Here is a 27,267-nt window from a genome sequence, read left to right as displayed (position 1 = left end):
AGGAGAGGGAAATAGAAGGGACGGAGTTGCCAGCAGAGTTGTCGTGTTTTGCCATCCACACATTCCTAAGGCCTCCCCCAAGTCTAATCAGTTCAACATGGTACTTTACTTATGGAAATAATTTAATGTCAATTGCAAACGTAGAATTTTTATTGGACATTCTCTTATCAAGATCATTTGTAAAGACCTAGCATGATCCTTTATGATTGTCTCCCTGGAGAATTGACCACCCATTTATCCTGACCCTTTATTTTCTGTTTCTGAACCTATTCCTTGCTTCCAACAAAACCATTTTCCTCAAGTACCCAACATGCTCTGATTACTTTTAGTCTTTGAAATGGAATCTTGCCAAAGGCTTATTGAAAGTCTGAGTAGCTTGTATCCACCAGTTCCCTTATCTACATGTCTATTTATTCACTTCTAGAACATCCATAAATAAACATTGGCTCTGTCCCAAGGTTCAATCCTTGGGGCTCTGTCCCTTTCTCGTCATTCTCTCACTTAGGGATCATGTCTATGTTAAAGCTTTAACTGCTTCCTCTCCAGGGATGAGTTCTACAATTCACCCTCTCTTCAGACTCCAATTCTGCATCTGCAGCTGATGACTCCCTTGCTATATGTCTAAAACTGAGACTAACACCTCCCCTCCCAAACTCTCTCCTCCTCTAGGCTCTCCTATTTCTGTCTCTCGAATCATCAACTTTCTAGTCGCTCAGGCTTAAAGCCATGACTCAGCTCTGATTCCTTACTCTCTCACCCCACACTCCCATCCCATATCTAATTAGTCACCAAGTCCTGTGTTTCCTTTGTCATGCCTCTCAGATCTTCTTTCTCTCCCTTTTTCAATGTCACCACTTAAATTTAGGCCCCATGGCTATATTCTTGGAGTATTGCAGAAGTCCCTTTGTTATGCTTCCTCTTCTGCCAACTCATCTGACCTTCATTTATATTAAGCCCCTGGATTTGGAGACATCTAGACCTGTATTCTGGAGAAGGCAATGGCACCCCACTCCAGTACTCTTGCCTGGAAAATACCATGGACAGAGGAGCCTGGTAGGCTGCAGTCCATGGGGTTGCTAAGAGTCGGACACGACTGAGTGACTTCACTTTCCCTTTTCACTTTCATGCACTGGAGAAGGAAATGGCAACCCACTCCAGTGTTCTTGCCTGGAGAATCCCAGGGACGGAGGAGCCTCGTGGGCTGCTGTCTATGGGGTCGCACAGAGTCAGACATGACTGAAGCGACTTAGCAGCAGCAGACCCGTATTCAAATCCTAGTGCTGTCATTTCTAAGTTTTGTGATCTTGGCCAAGATACTTTAGCTCCCTGAATCCTGAATTTTACTATCTCCAAAATATGATTAATATTGCTTAAGAAATCATTACACATTAACTATTATATTGTTTTAGACATTGTCCTAGAATAGTAGACATTGTCTCATTAAATGTCCTACAATAAATTTATGAGATAAATATTATTAGTATCCTTATTTTACAAATGAAGAAGCTCAGAAAAATTAAGTAATTTGTCTAAGGCCACATAGCTAATAAGTATCAGAGCTCATGTTCAAACTTAGGCAGTTTGATTCCACAGTCATACCTAACCACTCTGCTGCCTTGCCCCCCAGAATAATAATTACTCAATAAATCTTAGCAATATAAGCAGTTAATACCTAAAGTGCAACTTTGATCCTCTTGATAAAAAGTTTCCAGTGGCTGGACTTTGTAGAATAAAGTCCAATAAGTTTAAACTTGTGTGGTGGTGCCCATCATCTAAACATTTCTATATCTTCTCATCATGTTTATAATTTTTTAAAATCCATATATTGATATAAATATTGATGCTCCAGTTATGATAGACCATTATGTGCCAGACTAACATTCCCAGTAAGAAGCATAAAAGCTGAATAAAGTTTCAAAATGGTCACTTGTAAGTATAAGAGAGAATTCAAGGCATCCAGAATATGTAGTGTCAAAATCCTAAAGAGATAAATATATAGTTTTAAGTGAATATATTAGAAAAGAAAGACTTAAAGCCATTATCTATCACTTCCAAAAAGTACAAAAAGAATAATAACTAATACAAAATAAAGGTAAGGGAAGAAAAAAGTAAAGAGCATAAATCTATTAATAGGAAATAAATGTACAATAAAAAATCAACAAAGCCAAAGTTTGGATCATTGAAAATTCAAATAAAATTGATAAAGTTGTAGCAAGACTGATTAGGAAAAAGCAGTTAAGGGGAAAAAAAAAACAAAAGCCTATGTCAGGGATAAAAAAGGAAGCATTACTACAAGCCCTAAAGACAGTACAATGATTTGTTGTTGTTTAATCTCTAAGTCATGTCCAACTCTTTGCAACTCCATGGACTGAAGCACACCAGGCTTCCGTCTTTCACTATCTCCCAGAGTTTGCTGAAACTCTTGTCCATTGAGTCAGTGATGCCATGTAACAATTTCGTCCTCTGTTTCCCTCTTCTTCTCCTGCCTTCAATCTTTCCCAGCATCAGAGTCTTTTCCAATGAGTTGGCTCTTTGCATCAGGTGGCCAGTGGCCAAAGTATTGGAGCTTCAGCTTCAGCACTAGTCCTTCCAATGAATATTCAGGACTGATTTTCTTTAGGATTGACTGGTTTGATCTCCTTGCAGTCCCAGGGACTCTCAAGAGTCTTCTATAGCCCCGCAATTCAAAAGCATCAATAAGATAATATTATGACTGACCTTAAGTCAATAACTTTGAAAATTTAGATGAAATGGAAAAAATTCTTAGAAAAAAATGTGTTTACCAATACCAGCATAAAAAGACATACAAAATCTTAAGAGTTCCATACTATTAAACAAATTAATCCTTACTTTACATCTTCCACACAGAAAACTTTAGTTCCAAATGACTTCACTAGTAACTTTTTTCAAAATTTTAGGAAAAAAAACAACCTGCCAACCTAACTAGCTCTTTCAAAAAATAGAAAAGAGAGACTTTTCAACTGATTTTTATGAGGTCGGCATAACCTTGATAACAAAACTTGACAAGAATATTACAAAAAAGGAAAATTACAGATTAATCTCCCTTGTAAAAACAGAAGCAACTCTAATAAATAAAATATGAAAACATTTAGTTTAGTGATATATGAAAAAATAATATGTTATGGCCTTGTGGAGCTTGTCCCAGGAACTCAAGAACTGTTTAACATTAGAAAGTCAATCAATGTAAATAATTCATCATATTTATATAATAAAGGAGAAAAAACATGATAATCACAATAGATGCTGAAAAAATACTTGACTAATTTCAAAACTGTTTATTATACATATTAAAAAACTCATAAGAGGGAGGTGGGAGAGGGGTTCAGGATTGGGAACTCATGTACACCCATGGCTGATTCATGTCAATGTATGGCAAAACCAATACAGTATTGTAAGGCAAAATAAAGTAAAAATTAAAATAAAAAAAAAAACTCATAAGAAATTAGAATAGAAAGGAACTTCCTTTCCTGGTAAAAGGTAGCTTCTAAAATCTTTCTCACTGGTGAAATATTGAAAGCTCCTGCTCTGAGGAGAGTAATGGAACAAGTATGTCTGCTATTATTGTTTCCATTCAGCATTGTATTGGGTATACTAGGCAGGACAAGAAGACCTTGAAAGAAATAAAAGTATGCAAGTTGAAAAGAAAAAAAAAAGTCATTGTTTGCAAATGACATAAAAAATTGCGATGTAGAATATCTAAAGGTATATATAAATAAATTATTAGAATCAATAAGTAATTTTTGCAAAATCTTAGCATTCCCACATACTAGGAGAAGGTGATAAGGAAATGAAACTCAAGAAAGATGCCACAATAAGACATCAATGTACTATGCCTGAAACTAATACTGCTATCAACTATATTTCAACTAAAAAAAATACAAAAATGAGATGCAAAAAAGGAAGATGACATTACAATAGTATTAAAACTAACAAATAACTAGAAATAAGTGGAATCAAATAAATCTAAAGAAAACTACAAAACATTGTTAAGAGAAAAACAAAAACTAAGTACACAGAGCAATGCTTTCATATTGAAAGATTCGATACCATAACTTTGTCAATTTTCCTTAAATTAACTGAAGATAAATGCAAATCAAATCAAAATGCCAGTGATATTTTGTATGTGAAAAGTGACAAGCTGATTTTTAAATTTACACTGAAATTCAAAGACAAGAGTAGGTAAGATGATCTTGATGATCACAGCTGAAGGAAAAGAAGAGTGGATATAAGACTTACGATTAATATACAGAAAAGTAATTGAAGTAATGTGTTGGTGCAAGGATAACCAAATAGGTCAATGGAATAGGATGAAAGGTTTAGAAACAAACTTACAAATATTGTTCTCTGATTTATGGCAAAGTGCATTGTTTTGCAGAGTATAAAAGATGATCTTTTAAATTAATGATGTTAGATCAATTGAATATGTGTATAGAGAAGTTAATCTTCACTTCCATCTCACACTAAACACAAAAACAAATCTAAGAGGGATAATAGACTTAAATGTGAGATGTAAAAATGATAAATTTAACATAGAAAGCTATCTTCATGATCCTGATGCAGGAAAGAATTTAAGAGATGCAAAAAGAACTAACCATAAGGAAGAGAGTAATAAACAGTAATTACTAATATTAAGTACTTCTTCACATATATGCACATACATGAAAAAATCTTTTTATAGAATACTTAAATGATGTCAAGAAAGAGTGAGAATGAGTGGAAGAATGAAAACAGAAGGATGAGAGAGAGGGAGGTAGGGAAGAAAAGAAGGAAGGAAGGAAGAAAGGAAAAGACTACCTTCTTCTCCAATGAGTAAAACCTTAAATGTTCACTGCACAAAAGAGCATATTCAATATGAAAAAGCGCATAACCATTTAGAATGCACAGAAATACACGAATTAAGATCACAATAAAATATCACTATGTATACAAAATTATTGTTGTTCAGTCACGCAGTAAGGTCCAACTCTTTGTGACCCCATGGACCGCAGCTCGCCAGGCTTCCCTGTCCTTAACCATCTCCTGGAGCTTGCTCAAACTCATGTCCATTGAGTTGGTGATGCTACCCAATCATCTCATCTTCTGTCATCCCCTTCTCCTCATGCCTTCAATCAACTTTCCCAGCATCAGGGTCTTTCCTAATGAGTCTGCTCTTCTCATCAGGGGGCCAAAGGATTGGAGCTTCAGCCTCAATATCAGTCCCTCCAATGAACACCCAGGACTGATTTCCTTTAGGATGGACTGGTTGGCTCTCCTTGCAGTCCAAAGGACTCTCAAGAATCTTCTCCAACACTACAGTTCAAAAGCATCAATTCTTCACAGCTCAGCCTTCTTTATGGTCCAACTCTCACATCCATACATGACTACTGGAAAAACCATAGCTCTGACTATATGGACATTTGTTGACAAAGTAATAACCATGCTTTTCAAAACATTGTTTGTCATGCATTGCCCTTCTTTGGGGTTGGAATGAAAACTGATGCTGCCCAGTCCTGTGGCCACGTCTGAGTTTTCCAACTTTGCTGACATATTTGAATACAGCATCATCTTTTAGGATTTGAAATAGCTCAGCTGGAATTCCATCACCTCCGCTAGCTTAGTTCGTAGTGATGCTTCCTAAGGCCCACTTGACTTTGCATTCCAGGATGTCTGGCTCTAGGTGAGTGATCACACCATCATGATTATCTGGGTCATGAAGATCTTTTTGTACAGTTCTGTGTATTTTTGCCACCTCTTCTTAATATCTTCTGCTTCTGCTAGGTCCATACCATTTCTGTCCTTTATTGTGCCCATCTTTGCATGAAATGTTCCCTTGGTATCTCTGATTTTCTTGAAGAGATCTCTAGTCTTTCCTATTCTATTGTTTTCCTTTATTTCTTTGCATTGATCACTGAAGAAGATTTTCTTATCTCTCCTTGCTATTCTTTGGAACTCTGCATTCAAATGGATACATCTTTCCTTTTCTCCTTTGCCTTTCACTTCTCTTTTCTCAGCTGTTTGTAAGGCCTCCTCAGACAGCCATTTTGCCTTTTTACATTTGTTTTTTCTTGGGGATGGTTTTGATCACAGCCTCCTGTAAAATGTTATGAACCTTTACCCATGGTTCTGTAGGCACTCGCACTCTATCATATCTAATCCCTTGAATCTACCTGTCACTTCCACTATATAATCATAAGGGATTTGATTTAGGTCATACCTAAATGGCCTAGTGATTTTCTGTACTTTCTTCAATTTAAGTCTAAATTTTGCAATAAGGAGTTCATGATCTGAGCCACAACCAGCTCCCGGTCTTGTTTTTGCCAAATGTATAAAGCTCTCCATCTTTGGCTGCAAAGAATATAATCAATCTGATTTTGGTATTGACCTACTGGTGATGACCATGTGCAGAGTTGTTTCTTGTGTTGTTGGAAGAGGGTGTTTGCTAAGACCAGTGCGTTCCCTTGGCAAAACTCTATCAGCCTTTGCCCTGCTTCGTTTTGTACTCCAAGACCAAACTTGCCTGTTACTCCAGGGGTCTTTTGACTTCCTTCTTTTGGATTCCAGCCCCCTATGATAAAAGGGACATCTTTTTGGTGTTAGTTCTAGAAGGTCTTGTAGGTCATCATAGAACCATTCAACTTCAGTTTCTTTGGCATTAGTGGTTGGGGCATAGACTTGGATTACTGTGATATTGAATGGTTTGCCTTGGAAATGAACAGAGATCATTCTGTCGTTTTTGAGATTGCACCCAAGTACTGCATTTCAGACTATGAGGGCTATGCCATTTATTTCCCACAGTAGTATATATAATGGTCATCTGAATTAAATTCACCCATTCTGGTCCATTTTAGTTCACTGATTCCTAAAATGTTTATGCTCACTCTTGCCATCTCCTGTTTGACTACTTACAATTTCCCTTAATTCATGGACCTAACATTCCAGGTTCCTATGCAATATTGCTCTTTACTGCATTGGACTTTACTTTCACCACCAGATATATCCACAACTAGGTGTTGTTTCTACTTTGACTCAGCCTCTTCATTCCTCCTGGAGCTATTTCCCTGCTCTTCTCTAGCAGCATATTGGGCACCTACCGACCTGGGAAGTTCATCTTTCAGTGTCACATCTTTCTGTCTTTTCATACTGTTCATGGGGTTCTCAGGGCAAGAATGCTGAAGTGGTTTGCCATTCCCTTCTCCAGATGTACACAAGACTAGCTAAAATTCACCAAAAAGAAAAAATATCAAGTGTTGACTTGGTATAGATATGCAGTAATCTAATATACTACTGATGAGAGTATAAATTGGTACAACAGCTTTGGAAAACTTTTGGGCAGAATCTACTGTTGCTAAATAGATGCACACCTATAACCCAGAAATTCTAAATTTAGATATTATCACCAAAATGAAACAAAATGAAATAGTGCATATATACCAAAAAAAGAAAAGACTACAAGTTTGTTACTTGTTGTTGTTGGTCAGCCACTAAGTTGTGTCCAACTCTTTGTGATCCCATGGACTGCAGCACGCCAGGCTTCCTTGTCCTTCACTGTCTCTTGGAGTTTGCTCAGATTCATGTACACGGAGTCAGTGATGCTCTCAAACCATCTCACCCTCTGCTGCCCCCTTCTCCTTTTGCCTTCAATATTTCCTAGCATCAGAGTCTTTCCCAGTGAGCCAGCTCTTCACATCAGGTGGCCAAAGTACTGGAACTTGAGCTTCAGTATCAGTCCTTCCAATGAATATTCAGGGTTGACTTTTAGGAGTGACTAGCTTGATCTCCTTGCACTCTAAGAGACTCTCAAGAGTCTTCTCCAGTACCAGAATTTTCTACTAGCACCTATTTCCATAATTTTCTATCACCCCAAAGGAATCTCTGCATCCATTAAGCAATAGCTCACACTCCCTTTCTTGCTAGCCTCTCAAATCTGCTTTTTGCCAAGTGCAGAGACTTCTCTCTTATATTCTAGAAATTCCATGTAAGTGGAATTATACAGCATTTGTCCTTTTGTGTCTGGCTTATTTCACTTAGCATAATATTTTCAAGGCACATTAAATGCATGTTGTTGCATGGAGGCGTGGCACATCCATCTTCATCACTGCATAGTATTCCACTGAATGAATACACTACATTTTCTTTGTCTATTCTATAGTTGAAGCATAGTTTGTCTCTCATCTTAGAACTATTAGAAACAATGCTACCAGGAATATCCTTGTAGATTTTCAGTGCTCAAATGTCAGAAAGGATTAACTATGTGAAAAATTATGGAGTACTTGGGATTTGTGTCCTTTCCTGAATGCTATTCTTCAATTAAAAAGTTTTTTTTTTTTTAAGTGAGGAATACAGGAAGGAGGAGAGAAAAAGAGTAAAGAGAAAAAGCAAAGTCATAGCATGGCCTCTCAAGCCCTAGGAAATCTGACTGTGAACAAACTTCCTGGCGATATTGGACCACTAGCTCAATAAGTCTATTTTGGTTTCTTGATTCTTGGGCCAGGAAGGTGGATGGTGCCTTCCTTAGGACTCTACTGGGCAGGGATGGGAGTGGTGGTGGGCTAAGCCAACAGGCTAACGTGGTCTCTATATTTTGAGCCAGCCAGTGGTGTAGCTTCAGTATTCTGTAACTCCCAGGGGAGTATGGGAAAGCAAGACCAACACAGCACAGTTTTATGGGGCCCTCCAAAGCTCCCTGAATATGTCTGTCTATAACTCTCAGTGCATCCGAATGAACCCGGGAGCTAGTAGGGTCTTCCCTGTTCCATACAGTCACTTGTGGAGCTGCAGACAGTAAAGAATCTGCCTGCAATGTAGGAGACCCAGGTTCAATCCCTGGGGCGGGAAGTCCCCTGGAGAAAGGAATGGCAACCCACTCCAGTATTCTTGCCTGGAGAATCCTATAGACAGAGGAGCCTGGTGGGCTCCAGTCCAAGGGGTCACAAAGAGTTAGACATGACAGCATAACTAACACTTTTCTCTTGGGGGCAGTGTACAGACGGGCACTAGGAGGGCTCCACTTGTTTTTGTCTTTCCTAGACTCTCCTGAGTTGAGAAAGAGACCTGGTCTCATCGTCCTCTTCCTCTTCATTTCAGTCACATGTCTTCACTCCATTCCTTACCTACTTCCTGTCTCTTCATACCTCAGGGTCTTTGCATGTACTACTCCTGCTGTGTAAAATACTTTTGCTTCTCTTGTTAACCTGACTCTTTCTCTTGCTTCAGTTATCAGTCAGTTCCCACATCTTCAGGAAAGCTTGCTCCATCTGATGGGATCTGATCATCACCATCATCTCATCATACTCATACAATATTTACTGCAGTTTCAGTCTGAATATTCAATTCATTTCTGATTCTCCTTCCAGATTACAAGCTCCAGGAGGGCAGGACTGTGTTGCTTTTGAAACTGGATGGTGAGCACAGTGCCTGGCAAAGCATGGGTGAATGAATAAGTGAAGGTATTGAATGAGTGAATGGATGGATGGATGGATGAATGGGTGAGTGAATCCAGGGCTCTCCAAAGCAGCAGAAATCCAACCACCTGATACAAGCCCTCATTCTTGACTGTCTCTTTAACTTCCCTCTGTGTGGGCCACCCACCTCCCCAACACACACACATGCACACACACACATGCACACACACACATGCACACACTGCTAAGGTGGGATCACAGAAAATTGCAGGTAGTTCTCCCCACATGCCAGAAGGAAGGGGCAGAAGGGGGACAGGGCAAGCCGATCCTGTTTCTCTCGGGGGTCTGCTTGATTGATCCCCTCTGCACACACTGGCCTGGTGGTTATCCCTGTCATGCTGGCCCCGGCAGGATGCACCAGGAACCTTCCCAAACTGCCGCTAGGACAGCTTAAGTGAACTCCAGGCCACTCATGAGTGATTGGTGTGATGGCAGCTCCACCCAGCCATCATGCTCACAGTCTTTCCAGGAAATGAGTTTGCTGTTCAGGGTCATGGTTTCAGCATTCCAGCCAATTTCCTACTCATCACATGGCCCAGTGGACCAGGACCCAGAGCCCAGGATCCCAGCCTCTAGTCCCCTCCCATTGCCCCTAGTTCCCTCCCCGACAACAAAAATAACATATAGCATTTCTGAAAGCAGAAGCTGGAACATCAGGGATGAGAGAAGCTAAACAAAAAGGCAATTTATTAGCTGCTATGCAAGATGGGGGTGAGGGGTGGGGTGACACGAGGGTCCTGTCTTCCTTGGGAAGTGGGACCTTCCAGAGGCCATCTAACCATCTTTCTGATTCAAGACAGACTTCTTCCTCTCTCACCCTCAGTGACAGGTGTGTGTGTGTGTCAAACTCTTTGCTCACTCTCTCCAGAGGTTCTCTGGAAAGTTTACTTCTTGTAGCTAAACTAAGTTTCTTTTGCTTCATTTAAATGTTGACTCCAGTTCTTCCGTCCTGGAAGCAGAGTGCAGCTGTGTCAACTCCTTCCTTCAATCACGCTTTCATTCATTCAGCACGTGTTGACTCTGTGAATGCTCTGTGCCAGGCCCTGTGCTGAGCACGTGGAGGCAATGCCCTGGACACAGGCCTTGCCCTGACCGAGTTTCAGGTTAATTGATGATAAGCTGGCAAATATTTGCAAACTGTAACAAATGGGGTGAGGAAGAAAAATTAACTGTTGTCATAGAGGGCAGTGGGTGGAGGAGGGGAGGGGAAGATGGAGGGGCTCCTTTAGATCTGGGGCCAAGGAGGACCTCTCTGCAGAGGAGCCAGAGAAGGAGCCAGACACCAGGCCTGAGCAACATGGGGAAGAGCATCTCTAGGAAAAGGAAGAGTTTGTGTGAAGACACTGGACCACAGAGTCAGGGCCCAGAGGTGAGCCTGGTTCCTCTGCAGAGGATGCGGTGTATCCCCCAGCCTCTGGCTCTCTGACTTCTCACCACTGAGGAGCAGGGATCCCTCTCCACACAAATGCCTCTTTTTCCTCCAGCCGAAGCCTCATGCCAGCCGACCCAGCCCTGCCAGCAGAGTCAGCTGATTGCTGGGCAGCAACAATCAACAAAGAGGGAGAGAGTCAGGAGCAGGGACAATTCCCACCAATGTCACAAAGGTCATCTGGCTGGGGGGGGGGCAGACTGTGGGGAGGGCATTCTTTCTGCTTCGTCTCTCCTCACATTCCTGGGGACTAGGAATGATGCTAAAATTGCTGCTACCACCACAGCTGCTTGCATTCCTGTGGCATCTCCCTGTTTATGAGATGCTTTTAGATGCATTTGCACATGTGGTCCACCCAATACCTCTATGAGTTAGATACACAGGACTGATTGTCCCCCTTTTCTGATCAGCATGTCAACAGTTGCTTAGGGTGCCAACTTTCCTTTATTCCCACTCTGCCCCTTAAAACCCCCTTTATTGTACGTCTTTTTTTCCAGCCTCTCCCCTACTCTCTCCCCTTCTCTGAAGGCTTCTTTCAAGAGAAGGGCAAAGAGGGTCAGAGACCTGGCAATAGGTTGCTTATAGGATGGCGTGTAGCCACTGTTAGCTGCCTGGTTTTTAGCCATTGGCCTTCTCTCTTGCTGATAGACTTCTGTTTTTTGTTCAGGGGGAAGTGTCCCCAGCTCCAGGGAATGAATCATACTTGGCTTAAGTCAGTCATGGAAATCTGATCTTGTTCATAGTAATTGACTCGGGGATGGGCATGGGACCTAGTTCTGGCCAATAAGAGAAAGTAAACAACTGGAGGATGATGAGAAAGATTTTCCTGTCTGATAATAGGAAAGCTAAAGAGGAAAAGAATCCTTCCTTTACCCCTGCACTCTTCCTTCTGGGTTGAGATGATGAAATGTGAGGATTGATTCTGGAGCTCTGGCAGCCATCTTGTAACGGCAAGGGCAGCAGAGCAAAGGATGGGCCAAGCCTGGTGAAGATCATCAGTAAGCTCTGACCCAGGCTGGGGCCACCCATCTCTAGGCTTCTTATAAAAAAGCAACACATGTCCTTGAGGTTTAAATCATTAAGTCCTGTTACTTTGGGTGTGAGTCCTGGACCAAGCATATCAGCAGCACCTGGGGGCTTGCTAGAAAGGCAGAATCTCAGGTGTCACTTCAGACCTACTGAATCAGAAAGTGCATTTCAGAGAGCTCCCTTACCTGACTTATGCATGGTGAGGTTTGAAAGGAACTGGTTCTATTCTCTTCTGCACACCAAGCCAGTTTCAGTCACATGTTTCTGAAACTTGAGTCCAAAGCCTGCTGACATAGAACCCTCAGGCTCAAGTTTTCTCAGGGTCCTAGGGGCATTCACCCAGATCCCAGAGGCAGGGGCCCACTTCCGTGTCTCTGAGTGGGTCTGAGCTCCAGGACGGGCAGGTGAGAGAGACCAATCCACCCCTTAGTGCTGGAGATCAGGCAGGGGTGCCTGGGGAGAGGGAGAGTGACCACAACTAAGAGCAACCTCCAGGCCCAAAGGGAAGCTTCCAGGCAGGATTACAGGCAGGATGCAGGGTGAGGAGCCAGTGGCCTCCCTTTTAGTGAAGAGAATGGGCCGCTGGAAGGACAAGGGAATTGGTCCAGAGAGTCTGTGGGGAACCTGATGGAATGTACTCACCTCGCGGGGATTGGAGGAGGAGCCAGGGTTGGGAGGGGTGCATCTTGAGGGGCCACTGCCCCCCAAGGATGGGCTGGCTGGCCTGGCCCAGTGCAGAGGGCCTGGTTTCCTTTTTGGAGGTGGTTGAAGATCCTGTTTTGGAAACTGGTCTTGGGGTATGCCTGGATTTTCAGTTCAGTTCTGCACCCCATTAATTTTGCCTGACTTTGTGGGTATCAGATGAAGAATGTCCACCTACTTTCTCATGCACAGAATCTGCCTTGGGAGAAGGAAAACAGCTCCAACTCCCAAGGGTGTGGGAGGCAGCAACTAACTGCTTTTAAGACTGCCCACCTCAGTGTGGGACCCATTGACTCATGCGGGTGACACCCTTCACTTGCCGCCTGCCTAATGGATTGTGAGTCCCTTCCCCCTCCTCGACTACTTTACGTGGCACATGTGGTGTGTTTATCCTGGGAATTAATATATCAAGGTAGTTTATTAGAGTATGAAATTTGCAGTCAGAAGCAGCTGGTTGGAATCATGGCTCTATTGCTCCTGAGCTGTGAAGCGTTGGACGAACTGAACTTTCTGACCCAGTTTTTTCATCTGTGAAATGGAAATCATAGTACCCAGCTTCCAAGATTTGTATGAAGATTCGACGAGAAAGCCTGCACTTAGCCCCGCGCCTGCCCGGCAGGCAACATCCACAACGGAGCTGTGCTGATTCCGCTTCCACGCGTCCTCTGAAAGTGGTATCTCGGGGAGCCCCCGGGCCCGGGAGCCAAGCCGGTGCCTCTGGCGGCTCAGGCGCAGTGCAGCGGGGCTGCTTGCTGGGATGCGGGCCCGGAGCCTGGATTCCCAGGGCGGACCCGTCCCGACCACCTGACCCGCTGAACCAGATAGAGACACAGGGAGAAGTCGAAACCTGTTCGCTGTCCCAGAAACCTACTCCCTCAGCGTGGCCCCAACCCACCCAGCTGTGAAACTGAAATCATCACCTGCTTCCTTACAGCGCCCTTGAGCAGTTTTCTCAGCGTTCTCGAAGCAGGTGCCCGAGTGGGGGCGACAGGGCCGGCAGGGAACTGCCCTCAGCCCTGTGTCCTGCCCGGGCCCCTCGGAATCACCCCGTCTCCCGCAGTGAGCTGTCTGCCCTGCCTTCTGGCAAGGACTTCCACGCCCTCCTATACCCACCTACAATTGCTGGATGCTCGCAGTCTACTGTCAGGAGTCACTTGGCAGGTACGAGGCAGGCACCCCGCGAGGTGCTGGGACACAAGGCAAACAAGAGGTGGCTTGTTCAGTGGTCGGCCAGACCCTGGGGGGGCTTCAGGGCGTGGCCGGGTCTGATGAACTCCCGGGTCAGTGGACGGCTCCCTCCCCTGGCGGCGGCAGCACACGGAGAAGGGAAAGGGGAGACCTCAGTTTCAATGGCCCTTGGCATGGTGTGGGGGTGTAGGTGGCTCCTCCTGGTGCTGCGGATTTGGGTGTGTGGGGTCCTAGTGGGAGGCATGGGAGGTGCTGGAAGGCGGGAGCTGCCCCCTCGTGTGGCTCAGGGGGCTGTGAGAGGCAGAATGTGAAGAGCTGGTGAGCACTGCTGAGGCCCCCGGGGAAGATGCCGCTGTGTGCAAAGGCGGCTGACATCTTGCAGGCCTAGTTATAAGCAGGCCTTCAGGCATGGGTGGTGTGTCCTACTGTGTGCAAAAGGCTGCAGAAGCTCAGGTGGCTTAAGCAACAGATGTCTGTTTCTCATAGTTTGGGAGGCTGAGAAATGTAAGATCAAGGTGGCAGCCAATTCAGTCCTTGGTGAGGGCTCTCTTTCTGACTTGTAGATGGCTGCCTTCTCATTAGGTTCTCACGTAAGCAGAGGAAGAGAGACCAAGGGAGAGCGTTATCTGACCTCTCTTCCTCTTCTTATAAAGACACTAAATCCCATCAAAGGGACCCCAGCCTCATAACCTCATTTAAGTACATCCCGAAGGCCCCATCTTCAATATCATCACATGGCGGGTTAGGGTTTCAATGTGAATTTTGAGGGGACACAAATCTTTAGTCTGTCACACTGGGGGCATGTGGGTTGCCTGGAACAAAACCTCATTGCATTCAGAGCAGAGACTCACCTCTGTGCTTTTGTTTTCCCTTTTTCCTCCATTCCAAAGTAGCCATGTGGCATAGAAAACTTAATTCCACTCACCTGCAAGAAATACTCACCTAGAAAGCAGAAAGCAATAGATTTCTATAGAATCCTGCTTTTCTCTAGGGTGAGGCTGCACCTCCAGGTGTATTCCCCCAAGTCTCCTTTGTCTCTAATCCTCATCCTGACCTTTTACTTGGGTGATTCTGTTCTGGAATTCAACTTATGTATCCTCGAAGGGCTGGGGCTTTTGCAACAGGGTTCCCCCAGATGACCCTCCTGGGGCTCAGTCCTCTTCTCAGCCCTTTCTCTAGCTACGCTTTCTCCCCAGCTGATCTTGTCCAGTTCCATGACTCCCAAATCCAACCACTGATGTCTTCACTTGGATGCCTAATAGGCATTTTATTCAGCTTCACATAGCTCTGAATTGCACTTCCCTACCCCAAACAGTTCCACCTGGTCTTCCCTGGAAGAGTAATTACTACTCCATTTATCCAATGGCTCCAATAGAAGCTTTGGAGAAATCTTAGATTCTTCTCTGTCTCATCAACTATATCTCACTTGTTAACAATAGCTATATTGTTATAGCTATATAGTCCAGTATATCCCCTGGACCCTAGTGTCTCCTCTTCACAGCTACTACTGCCCACTTGACAAAACCTCCATCATCCTCCCCTGAACTCTGTAAGGACCTCCTAGCTTGCCTCATTCCTTCCACTCTTGCCCCATTTCAATCCATTCTCCAAATAGCATTCTGAGCCAGCTTTCTAAAGGGCATTCTCTGACAACGTCATTCCCAGGGGCTCCCCACTGCATCTTAAGACCCAGCATCTGGTGGGGCCTCCTCCATCCTGCCTGCCTCTCTCTGCAGTTCCTCCCTCTGGTCCCCTCCAGCTGTCCACATGCTCACAGCCCAGAACACCCCCTTATTCCAGATCCCACGTGGCTGACTCCTTTATACCACTTGGGGTTCAACTCAAATGCCCCCCACTCATAGAGGCCTCCCTTGAATCAAATTTAAGTAGCTCCCCTTGCCAACTCTCTAATTCATTCTCCTCTTATCTCTCAGTCACTTATTACTATCTGTGATTATTTTATTTAATTATAGGTTATCAGTGCACCACCACCCCCCCATCAATCTTGTAAAGAATCCACCAACTGCATCCAATAAGTATACTATCTCTCCGGCATCTAGAACAGATGTAGAGCGATCAATAGTCAACACACATTTGGTGAATGCATACATGAATGAAGGGTCCTGTGGACAATTTTTAGAGGTTGTTTGTGGTTGGAAGATGACAGTATAAGAAAAGGTTCAGTGCCAGAGGGACCTTCATCTAACAAGAGTTTTTACCTCTTGTGCACGGTCTGTGTGCCATTTCTTCACATGCAGAGTCTCACTGAATCTTCAACAATCCTAGGAGGTATACACTGTTATGGTTTCCATGCTATGGATGAGAAAACGGAGATGGACAGGAGCTTAAAAACTGGCTGGAGCCACACAGTGGATGGTATAAATGGTACCTAGCCCTCTCCATCATTTGGCCCCACCGATCCACCTCCTCTGAATGTGGGGGAGTCAGGGATGTCGTAATGCCAGCCTTGGAGGATGCCAGCTTCTGACCGAGGAACAAAGAGGATGGTGAGTCTTGCCTTCTAAAATGTCTTGTGAAAGGTCCTAAGGTCAGGGAAGCTCTGCAGAGGCCAATTTGCTTTTCCTGAGCTTTGCACCATACAGAACTGCTAAGCTGCTATTATTTCCTTTCCCGACAGATGTGAGGCAGCCACACAGATTTGAGGACAGCAGGGGAGTTAAGTGACAGTGATTCCTCAAGTCATGGAATGGATGAAATTACTTCTTAAGGGCTGTGTTAGTCAGCTAAGTGTTGATCTTGTGCAAAGCAAGCATGTATAAATCAGCACTGAGGTTCTAGAAACTTTACCTGCTGGCTGTAGAGAGATGACTAGGAGATTGACCTCCTGCCCTTGGGCCATCTCTGTTCTCGCAGCTGCCGGGGGTTTGGCTGGTGCCCGTGACCTTGGGAGGGGCCCCAGGGGGCATTCAGGAACCAGCACATTGAGTAATGGACACCTCCATCAGGGACCATGATAGATCTGTTTTCAGCTGTTCCCTGTTGGGGTGTGATTGATTCCCTGGGAGCCTGTATCCCTTTTCTTACTTATTGAGTGTGGGTGATGGATTTTTGACAAGATTGATTTTGACCTGAATACTGCTGAGCTAAATGAATCAACATTGTCAATTTCTCTGCCTGGTCCTGAAGAATAGTTACGTGGATGAGGACATTTTTCTTTCAATTGAAGTAGGTTAGCTACCCTGGCTGCCCAGAGGAGGCCTCACCATGCCAGCTCCTACCAGCCACCCCACAGCGTCTCTTCTTGGAGGTGCAGAGAGTCAGTCTCCTTTTCCATCTTTGTTCAGCTGGTTCCCAGCACAGGCCCACCATCTGTGCCCACTGGGCCCCACTCTTCTCACCTCTCCTGGGGCCCCAACCAGAAATGTGAGCCATCCCTGGGCTTGTCTCTGTGACGAGAAGGGAGAGATGTTTGTCTCATCTCTTTCTCCCAGAGCTGTGATTCCTGACTCAGTATATTACTTATTTCCCCCAAACCTAATAAGTATCTGATCTTTAAGGCACTGCTGATATATAACTACTGGCTTCTCAGATGGGATTTTCACATTAATCTTTTTGCTGTCAGTCTAAGCAGATGTTCACATGAATGATCCTGAGACAACTCTGGTCCCCTCTCTCTCTCTGCCTTCCCCAGGTCCCCAGAGCTGCACCACCCTTGGAGTCACCAGCAGGCTGGGGTTCCTGGGTCCTGACTGAGAGGGAGGGGTGAAAGAGATGCAGGGATGGCTGGCAGGCTGGGCAGGGGAGGGCCAATTTGGGGTTGGGATCTAGCATTGCTCTCAGCTTCCTCTGCGTCTGAGGACTTGGTCACTCTAAGAAGTGGGCGTGGTTCTCATATTAGTCATAATATTTTATCAGTTCAGTTACTGATAAATCACTCAGTCATGTCTGACTCTTTGCGACCCCATGGACTACAGCACGCCAGGCTTCCCTGTCCATCACCAAATCCTGGAGCTTGCTCAAACTCATGTCCATCGAGTCAGTGATGCCATCCAGCCATCTCATCCTCTGTCATCCCCTTCTCCTCCTGCCCCCAACCCCTCCCAGCAGCAGGGTCTTTTCCAATGAGTCAACTCTTCTCATGAGGTGGCCAAAGTACTGGAGTTTCAGCTTTAGCATCCGTCCTTCCAATGAACACCGAGGACTGATCTCCTTTAGGATGGACTGGTTGGATCTCCTTGCAGTCCAAGGAACTCTCAAGAGTCTTCTCCAACACCACAGTTCAAAAGCATCAATTCTTCAGCACTCAGCTTTCTTTATAGTCCAACTCTCACATCCATACATGACTAGTGGAAAAACCATAGCTTTGACTAGATGGACCTTTGTTGGCAAAGTAATGTCTCTGCTTTTTAATATGCTATCTAGGTTTGTCATAGCTTTTCTTCCAAGGAGTAAGCATCTTTTAATTTCATGGCTGCAATCACCATCTGCAGTGATTTTGGAGCCCAAGAAAATAATATTTATAATACTCCATAAAATAGATTATTGCAATAATTTGCACAAGAGGAACACCATTCAGTGCTGAAGAGTATGTAAAGAACTTGTCATCGGTTGCCTCTGTTTCTTAGAACAGCCCTGCAGAGCACCATGATAGATGGATGTTCATGAACTGACTGGGGCTCACAGAACTTCAGCACCTGCTCGAGAGCACCCAGCCCTCCGAGAGACCAGGGACCACTGTGCACTGTCCACAGGATCCCAGGATCTGCCCCATGGTGGAGGTTAGAGCTGAATCACGTGTGTGGGTCAGACAGCAGGGCAGAACTCCGCTTTGTGTAAATGCTCATCATGCTGGATGCCAAGGGGGCCAGGACCATGCTTCCTGCAAGGAGCCCAAGGCACTTGGTGGGCTCCCTAGTCGCTGCCCTTACTCTGGCCCATTACCACCCAGCTCCCCGTCAGAACCTGCCCTCCTGCTGGGTGAGGGTGCGTGGTGACCCCGCCCCTAGTTGGCAGGCTTTGTTCCAGCTCCTAGATTACTTCTCGGCTCCCTCATCCCTTAGTCCATCCTCAACTTGCTTTCTGAGTCCCTTATCCTCGAACAACTGTTTGAACAATGCCTCTTGCTTCCTAGGACGCTTGCTGCCTACTTATCCTCTGAGAAACCTCAAAAGCCAGTGAACCCAGCCCCCACCAAAGTGCACCTCACGTGCAGCCTCTGGTCAGGGTCCACACCTAGTTAATGGCTCAAGAGGCTGGGACCCAGGACTCCTGAGTCCAAGTTTGGCGCTTTTCTCCTGACACCACCTTTCTGCTTATGGCCATTGTCTCTTTCCATATACACAGCCTGTTGACATCTCTAGGATTTCTGAGTCTCCACTCACATTGTCTGGGATCGGGGGGACACTTGCTGAATTCATCTGGGGAGGGAGGTGAGGTATCCTGACTGCTGTCACTACAGGCTTCGCCTGAGGACTGTTACAAGGGCAGAATATTCTGGAAAGATAGGGCCCCTGCTCAATCGCGGGCTGTAATGGAATGAACGCTGCTGAGTTTTCCTCTGGGACAGCACCCTCCAGGCTACTAGCAGGTCACAGCAAAGCAGGCCTGGAGAGGGTGATGCTCCCACCTGAGGAGCGAGTGACCCTTCACCCCCTGAATGGGGTGTGGCCAGGAGAGAGGGATGGGGGAGGGTGGTCTGGGGGCCTCAGGGGCAGGCAGGGCAGGGGTGGATGTCTGTCCACAGCTGAGGCCTATAAATCTGCAGGCCTTTTCAAGAGCACAAAGCCACGCAGTCTAGGCTTGGGCCGCTAGGAGGGCTGGGCAGGAGCTGGGGCCAGGCGAGTGGGTTCTTTCATGGAGCAGAGGGGAGAGGTGGGAGGTCTTTGGCTCCTGGCACACTCTGGGGCTTGCAGCTTTTTCTGAAGCTCTCTCAAATCTGATCTCTTTGCCTGCCCCTAGTTAACTCATCTTGCCCTGGACAGCTTAGGTGACTGGGACAGGAGGTCCTTCATTCTTTTACCAAGCTGGGGAAAGCCCAGTTGCAATTTTCTGGAAAGTTAACAAATTCACAGGGAAAAAAAAATGTACAGAGATTCTAGACCAGCTGGGGTCAGGTGAGTCAGAGGCTCTCTCTGCTATCACACTCCTTGGTTTTGGGCCCCGGGGCTTGAGTGCTCTGCCCTGCGTGGGTCCCCGCCCAGCCTGTGAAAGGGGAGAAGCCCTGTCCCCGGGCTCCCTCCCAGCCCTGCCTTCATTCTGAGTGATTAGATTTGTGCAGAGAGGAGTACAAATACCCCTGAGAGCAGAGTGGATGCTTCTGGACTTCTTCCATTGGGGTCATCTTACTGACTGGTTATTCATCTGGGTCCAGTGGGAGAGAGGAGGGGGGCTGGAGAATGGAATGTCTGGCTCTCCATTAACTCCTTTGTTGCGAGCCCATCCCTTACCTAACTAATAGAGTGCTTCCAGGCCTGATATGAGGCATCCGCCAGGGTGGGGCCCAGCCATCCTGCAGTGGGTCTGGTGTTTCTGGCAGGGCTGTTTCTGGTCTCTAGTCAGCCTCTGAGGTGTGAGTGGGCCTGAGATCTGTCCTCTAGACTACAAATCTAGTCTAAAATGTCCGAGGAACTCTTGGACTGGCCTCAGCTTCTTCAGGGTCTCACATTCATCTGACATAGAATAGGCAGGTTATAAGAAAGACAAATTATCTGCAGAGAACAATTTCCCTATGCCAGGAGAAGAAGGTGACAGAGATAAATGACCAGAGCTGCTTTTAAGACTCTTAGTCGCTCGCTTTCCTTTCCAGGGGAGAGCCATTTCCAGAGTGTCTTCCTCTTAAGATGCAGGTGAATGAAAATGAGACAATTAGATGGCAGAGAGGCTTTCAGGCAAACAAGGATGTGAAAAAGATATAGAAGGTGGTACCAAGCTCAAGCTGGCTGAAGGAAGACAAGGTCCTCCTGGAATTTGTGGGGGGTGGCGGGGGGTGCGATGAAGGCTGGCTTTCAAGTGAGAGGGAAAGGAGGGAAGGGCTGGTCCAACCCACGCCTCTGACCTTGACCCCGAGGACCCCGGTTGCCCTCCTCCCCAGCGGGTCCTATAGAAGCCAAGCTTCCAGCTTTCACAGATGACAGCTCACACTGAAATAACTTGTTCTGAGGACAGTTGGTGATCAATGGCTCAAATTAAACCTCAGAAAAGGTTTTTCTTTCCCCCTCCCTGACACTTTATAGGTTTCTCAGCTTATCTTCTCCCCAGATGGCTGTATAAACCAGATGATGGCTATGTTAACACTCTAGAAAAAAAGTGAATACACAAAAGATTTAAGGGGTGAGTGAGCCTTGGGATGGACCAAGGGTGGGGGACAAAGTTGGAGGGGGATCAGCCCCCAAAGCCCAGCCATCGTTCTTTCCCAGCCGCCATCCAAGGCCTCTCCACTCAACATCCCTTTCCTCTTTTTATTGCTCCAGCCTTCCTGGGTTAATAAGGACTATTCCTGCACTCGTCTTTCCTGCCCAGCTCAGATGGTTTCAGCTTCTAAATCAGGTTATTTCTCCAGTCTGCATTCCCAGTAACTGAATTATCTTTGCATGAGTACACAGAGGTCTGGGCAGGGGGGTGGGGCTGTCTGGGCTGGGGTCTGTCTTCCTGGCTGCTCCCAAAGCTAGGTCTTAGCAGCCTCCTGAAAGATGCCTGGGCCCCTTCTCTCCCCCAACTCCAGAACAGCCTTTCCAGTCCTGGGGGAGAGAGGGCCGAAAGGTCCTCAATGAGGCCGCCTACAGCCTGGCTGGGCGGAGAGCCAGCAGACCACAGAGTTCAGCTCTGTTCTTGGCAGGAAATAAAGGGCCAGCGTGGAAATGGCACCCAGGCCTGGATCGAGATCTGTGGAGTGGCATGGGTGAGGCAAAGGGGAGCAAAGGCTCCCTCCTCAGCTGTCTCTGTCTCCCCACCCCTGCCCCGACCGGCAGTAGTCAGCAGCCTGGCATTCTGGGCTGGGTGGGGCAGGGAAACCTGCTCTTTGCCAGCAACTGTCAACCTTCCATCAACTTCTGAAGCACCTTAGGAGGGAGCAGTGCTGAAAAGGCTGTTTCCTAAGTCTAGGAGCTGGGAGTCGCAGGTTTCCGTTGAGCCCTGAGGACCAGTTGTTTAACAAGCTGTCCAGGGAGGAGGGAAATATGAGGAATGCGGATTTTGGGATTTTGACAAGATGGCTAATAAGCTCATTGAAGTTCTTTTCTTTACAGACTGGAGTGGGGTCAAAATACCTTGAAAATAGAGCTTCTACGAATGTGATCCTTGGACCAATCCACAAGCCTCCCAAGGCACCCACTAACATCACTGGTGACATTTGTTGCAATGCAGATCATTGGTTCCCAATATGGATTCTCCATGGGTGGGGCCTTCCTGGAACATGCATTTATAATAAATGCTGTGTGTGCTGAGTTGCTCAGTTATGTCTGACTCTTTGCGCCCCATGAGCTGTAGCCCGCCAGACTCCCCTGTCCATGGGATTCTCCAGGCAAGAATACTGGAGTGGGTTGCCATTCTTTTCTGCAGCGATTGTCCTGACTCGGGGATTGAACCCATGTCTCCCGCATCTGCTGCACTGCAGGAGGATTCTTTACCATCTGAGATACCAGGGAAGCCTTTATAATAAACACCTCAATGGTAGTAATAACAGTCTAGGTTCATATAGCACTTACTCTGTATCAAGTTCTTTAAGATTAAAGAATAGTAACATTTAATCTACACAACCATCTGTGAGGTAAATTGTATTACAATTCCATTTAGCAGATGATGAAACTGAGGTTCAGACAGGTTATTTAACCAACCAAGGACATATAATTACTTAGTGATTGATCTGGGATTCAGCCCTGTGTTGGCAGCTGCTAACGCTGTGTGCTCACCATCAGACTGCACAGCACAGCCATCTCACATGAAGGCTGAAGCTGGAAACCCCACCAGTCGGTCATGGTGTGAGCTTCTGAACAGCTCTGCAGTGAAGGAAGGAACTTGAACGAGAGCTGGTGCCTTGGTCACTGAGGGTACAGACCAGGAGGAGACCGGAGGGTCTGGGAAGAGTCAGGAGGCCAGGGTGTTAACATGCCAGGCGAGTTTAGTCAAGGCTTTTCTCCCCCCTGAGGCCTTGGTTCCAGCCATCTGTCGAGAGGGCCACTGAGCTGGATGCCTTGTTGGTTTCTTCCTGCTTCTGACATTTGAAAAGCATGTGCACTTCCCTTTTCTGAGCAGCTGGGGCAGTTTCCTGAAACCGTGTGTTCTGTGTGTGTCCCCAGCACAACAACGGCTGGGCATTCATGTGTGGGGGCCATGGGTCCGAGGACGTTCCAGGCTAGGCCAGGGCAGATGTGACTTATCAGGGCGGAATGTGCCCTGGCGCTGGGGCTGTCTCTGTCTTGACTGTTCTGCTTTGTCCTGAAACAGTGCCCTAGGGGTCACCTGAGAGAACAAGAGAAAGACAGGTTAAGAAAGCTGTTGGAGTCAAGTGGAAATAGCTCCAGTCCGGGAAGTGGATGCCTGGAAGTAGGCCCCATGTGCAGCTGATCGCAGTCTCCCTGCCGGCTCCCAGGCCAGTGCCGTCAGGCCAGGCCCTGCTCTGTAGTCCAGCTCAAGTCCACAAACAAGCCCAGGCCGCTGAGGACTCCATGGGAAGGCTCCACCTGGGGTAAACCAGCTCCTCATTGATCCTGCATTGTCCTATGTAGACTCGGCCATACGGTAGCATACAAAACAGTAACTAACAGAGGGTCCCTCCTTGATGCTACGGCTTGTTCTACAATCCTTTAGTCCAAAAGAGAATGGTTGGCAGGGGGCCCATCCAGGGGCCTGGCTGACGACTCCACCCACACAGCTTTCAGTGGTGCCCTGGTAACAGAGCTGAAGGCTGTGGTGGGTGCATGCATGTCAGGAGTGGGTGGGTGGCTCCTGGGGTTTGGTGAGAGGCCACTGGTTCTGCAGTCACCTCTGCAGCAGAAGATCACCCTCTAGCCCCAACTCCTGCCTGGAAGCACAGAGCAGCCCACCCTCCCGAGCTCCATGGGGGTCCCTGGGGGACTTGGGCTGTCTCTCTCGATGCTTTGCATGGTTCCAGGACATGTTCAACAGGAACAGGGCTAAGGGTGGAGCAAGAATTTCAGCGCAGTTAGGGGCCGGGCTTTGGCCAAGCAACCACTTCACAGGGTTGAAGGATTCCTTTTGAGCCAGCATTTTGTCTGAGTTTGGGCTGCCACAGCAAAGCACCAAAGACTGGGTAGCTTATCCACAATGGAAGTGTGTTTCCGCCAGTTTCTGAGGCTGGGGGTCTGGAATCAGGGTGCCAGCATGGCTGGGCTCTGGTGAGAGTTCTCTACTGGACCCTTCACTGCATCTTCTCCTTGTGCCCTCACATGTTGGGAAGAGGGTAAGAGAGCTCTCTGGGGTCCTTTTTATAAGGATACTAATTCTTTTTTCAAATTAATTTATTTGGTTGCACTAAGTCTTAGTTGCAGCATGCAGGATCTTTAGCTGCAGCACGTAGTATCAATAACCTCAGACATGCAGATGACACCACCCTTATGGCAGAAAGTGAAGAACTAAAGAGCCTCTTGATGAAACTGAAAGAGGAGAGTGGAAAAATTGGCCTCAAACTCAACATTCAGAAAACGAAGATCATGGCATCTGGTCCCATCACTTCATGGCAACTAGATGGGGAAACAGGGGCTGACTTTGTTTTTAGGGGCTCCAAAATCACTGAAGATGGTAATTGCAGCCATGAAGTTAAAAGATGCTTGCTCCTTGAAAGTTACAACCAACCTAGACAGCATATTAAAAAGCAGAGACATCACTTTGTCAACAAAGGAATGTCTAGTCAAGGCTATGGTTTTTCCAGTAGTCATGTATGGATGTGAGAGCTGGATTGTAAAGAAATCTGAGTGCTGAAGAACTGATGCTTTTAAACTGTGGTGTTGGAAAAGACTCTTGAAAGTCCCTTGGACTGCAAGGAGATCCAACCAGTCCATTCTAAAGGAGATCAGTCCTCGGTGTTCATTGGAAGGACTGATGTTGAAGCTGAAACTCCAATGCTTTGGCCACCTGATGCAAAGAGCTGACTCATTTGGAAAGATCCTGATGCTGGGAAAGATTGAGGGCAGAAGGAGAAGGGGATGATAGAGGATGAGATGGTTGGATGGCATCACTGACTCAATGGACATGAGTTTGGGTAAACTCTGGGAGTTGGTGATGGACAGAGAGGCCTGGTGTGCTGCAGTTCATGGAGTTGCAAAGAGTCGGACATGACTGAGTGACTGAATTGACTGACTGACTATGGGAGCTAGTTCCCTGACCAGGGATTGAACCCAGGCCCCCTGCACTGGAAGGGCAGAGTCTTAGCCACAGGACCACCACGAAAGTCCCTCTAATCCTTTTTCTGAGGTCCGCACCCTCATGCCCTAACCACCTCCCAAGTCCTCACTTTCCCATATCATCATGTGCCTACGTGCTCAGTCACTTCAGTCATGTCTGACTCTTTGTGACCCTATGGACTATAGTCCCCCAGGCTCTTCTGCTAATGGGAGTCTCCAGGCAAGAATACTAGAGTGGGTTGCCATGCTCTTCTCCAGGGAATCTTCCTGACCCAGGAATTGAACCTGAGTCTCCTGCATTTCCTGCATTGCAAAGCAGATTCTTTACCACTGAGCCCCCAGGGAAGCAACATCATCACATGGGGGTTAAGTCTCAACATGTGAATTTTGGGGGGGTGACACCTCATTCAGTCTTTGCACATCTCTTGGGGGTTAAGGAGAGACCACTAGCCCTGAGTGGTCATCGGTGTGATTGATATTCATCATGGAGCAAGGCTACAGGCTTGGAGGGCATCTGAGGCAGAAAAGAACACAGTGTGCTGAGAAGGTGACCTTCCAGGGAACCAGCCCAGGTTCCTGCTGACAGGGCAGCAATCGGCCTGCTGGTCTCTAGAACATTCGGTCTTGGAGGCAGCCTCTCCATCTGCATCACTTCACTCAGAACCAGGGCTCAGCGATGAGATGCTTCCTCGGGTTCCAAGCCTGTTGGTTGCTTCCGAGGAAGGGACAGGGCCCGTAAGGGAGTTCTCCTTTCCACTGGAGACAGGTCTGTGCTCAGGGCTCCTGGTGCTCAGGCAGTTCAACAGTTCTGCCTCCGTGGAGCTCTTCTCGACTCCCCGGTCCGTCCTGAGCAGTCCTTCCCTGACCCTTGGCTCTGGCCCACACTCCCTCAGTGCATGTGATTGCTGCAAGTGAGTCTTTAAAACACCGAATCGACATCTTTACTTATTTATGGCTATGTCAGGCCTTAGTTGTGGAATCTTTCATTGCAGCAGGCAGGCTCTTCTCTAGTTCCAACTTGCAAACCTAATTGCACTGGGCATGTGGCATCTTAGTTTCCTGGCCAGAGAGAACCCCGTCCCTAGCATTGGAAGCTGGATTTTTAACCACTTTCTAACCAGGGAAGTTCCTTGTAGGTTAGTCTCCTGGGCCTTCTCCAGGAAGAGCCCTGCATTAATCACTGCTAGCCACCATCATATGTTCCCAGCCCAGGACTCATGGCATGGTTCAGCTTCAGAGCTCTGTTAGAGGTTGTGGAGAGGATGGTGGGCAGGTCGCCAGGAGCTCTCCACATAGACCCGCCTCCCAGAAGGCCCTTTCTTGGCCGTTCACCCCTTCTCCCAGGCCCTGCGGGAAGGAAGGGGCTGTCTTGAGCTCAGAGAACCACTCCTTGGAAGGAAGAAGAGGATGTCTCACATGCAGACGTTCTAGGGGGCACTTGGGGCCAACAGCTGCCTGGCTGACTCATGAGAATGGTACCCGCGCTGGGTGAGGCTCCGTGCTGCACTCCACCCAGGACTGGAAGGCCAATCGTGCTTTTCCACCAGGCCTCAGGCTGGAGCCCCGTCAGCTTTCCCCCAGCAAGCTTACCCAGGCAGAGATGGAGACATTATCTGGCAACAGAGGTTTCCTCGCCATGAGTCAGGTAGAGAAACAGCCTGCTTCCCAAGGAGAGAGTGGAACTTTGTAGGCACACAAGGGTAAATATTGAATGTGGGGTGCTGCTAATTAGCTGCACCAAGGCCATTAACATTAATGAGATCTGTCTCTTAGGCCGATCTCCTTGCACTGAGCAGGCGGCATCACTTCTCTGAGCCAGGCTCTCTGGCTCGGCGCTCTGTGGCTGCTTGTGAGTCTGTGTCATGCTTTCCTCTTGAAAATAAGATAGCTGGAATCACAAAGACACCCCTTCTCTTTCAACCTCTCCTTGGAACAAAAGCAGAAGCTTCAGGTTAAAGATGTACTTAAAAGATGGAATGTGCTTCCCATTTGCAGCCATAGTCATATTGACTTCCTCCAGACTTTGGAATACACAGGCTGGAGGAGAGGAAAAGAGTTGAAAGGAGGAATGATCATTACAAAGGTTTTTTTTTTTTTTTTTTTTTTAGCACTTAGTATATATCATGGAGAAGGAAATGGC

The 27,267-nt window shown here is 46.7% G+C and overlaps 1 long non-coding RNA gene across 1 annotated transcript; it reads left to right on the top strand.

Annotated features, from left to right (window-relative positions):
- Positions 1–13,487: 13,487 nt before the first annotated feature.
- LOC120876260 lies at positions 13,488–22,211 on the top strand. The gene is made up of 3 exons (XR_005724130.1): positions 13,488–13,782; positions 16,068–16,316; positions 22,014–22,211. It is a non-coding gene; the product is annotated as an uncharacterized LOC120876260 (long non-coding RNA).
- Positions 22,212–27,267: the final 5,056 nt, after the last annotated feature.

The sequence above is a fragment of the Oryx dammah genome, unplaced genomic scaffold (assembly GCF_014754425.2).
Source record: "Oryx dammah isolate SB20612 unplaced genomic scaffold, SCBI_Odam_1.1 HiC_scaffold_17, whole genome shotgun sequence".
NCBI lineage: Eukaryota > Metazoa > Chordata > Mammalia > Artiodactyla > Bovidae > Oryx > Oryx dammah.
The sequence above is the reverse complement of the archived record's forward strand: the minus strand, read 5'-3'. Positions and strand labels throughout refer to the sequence as shown.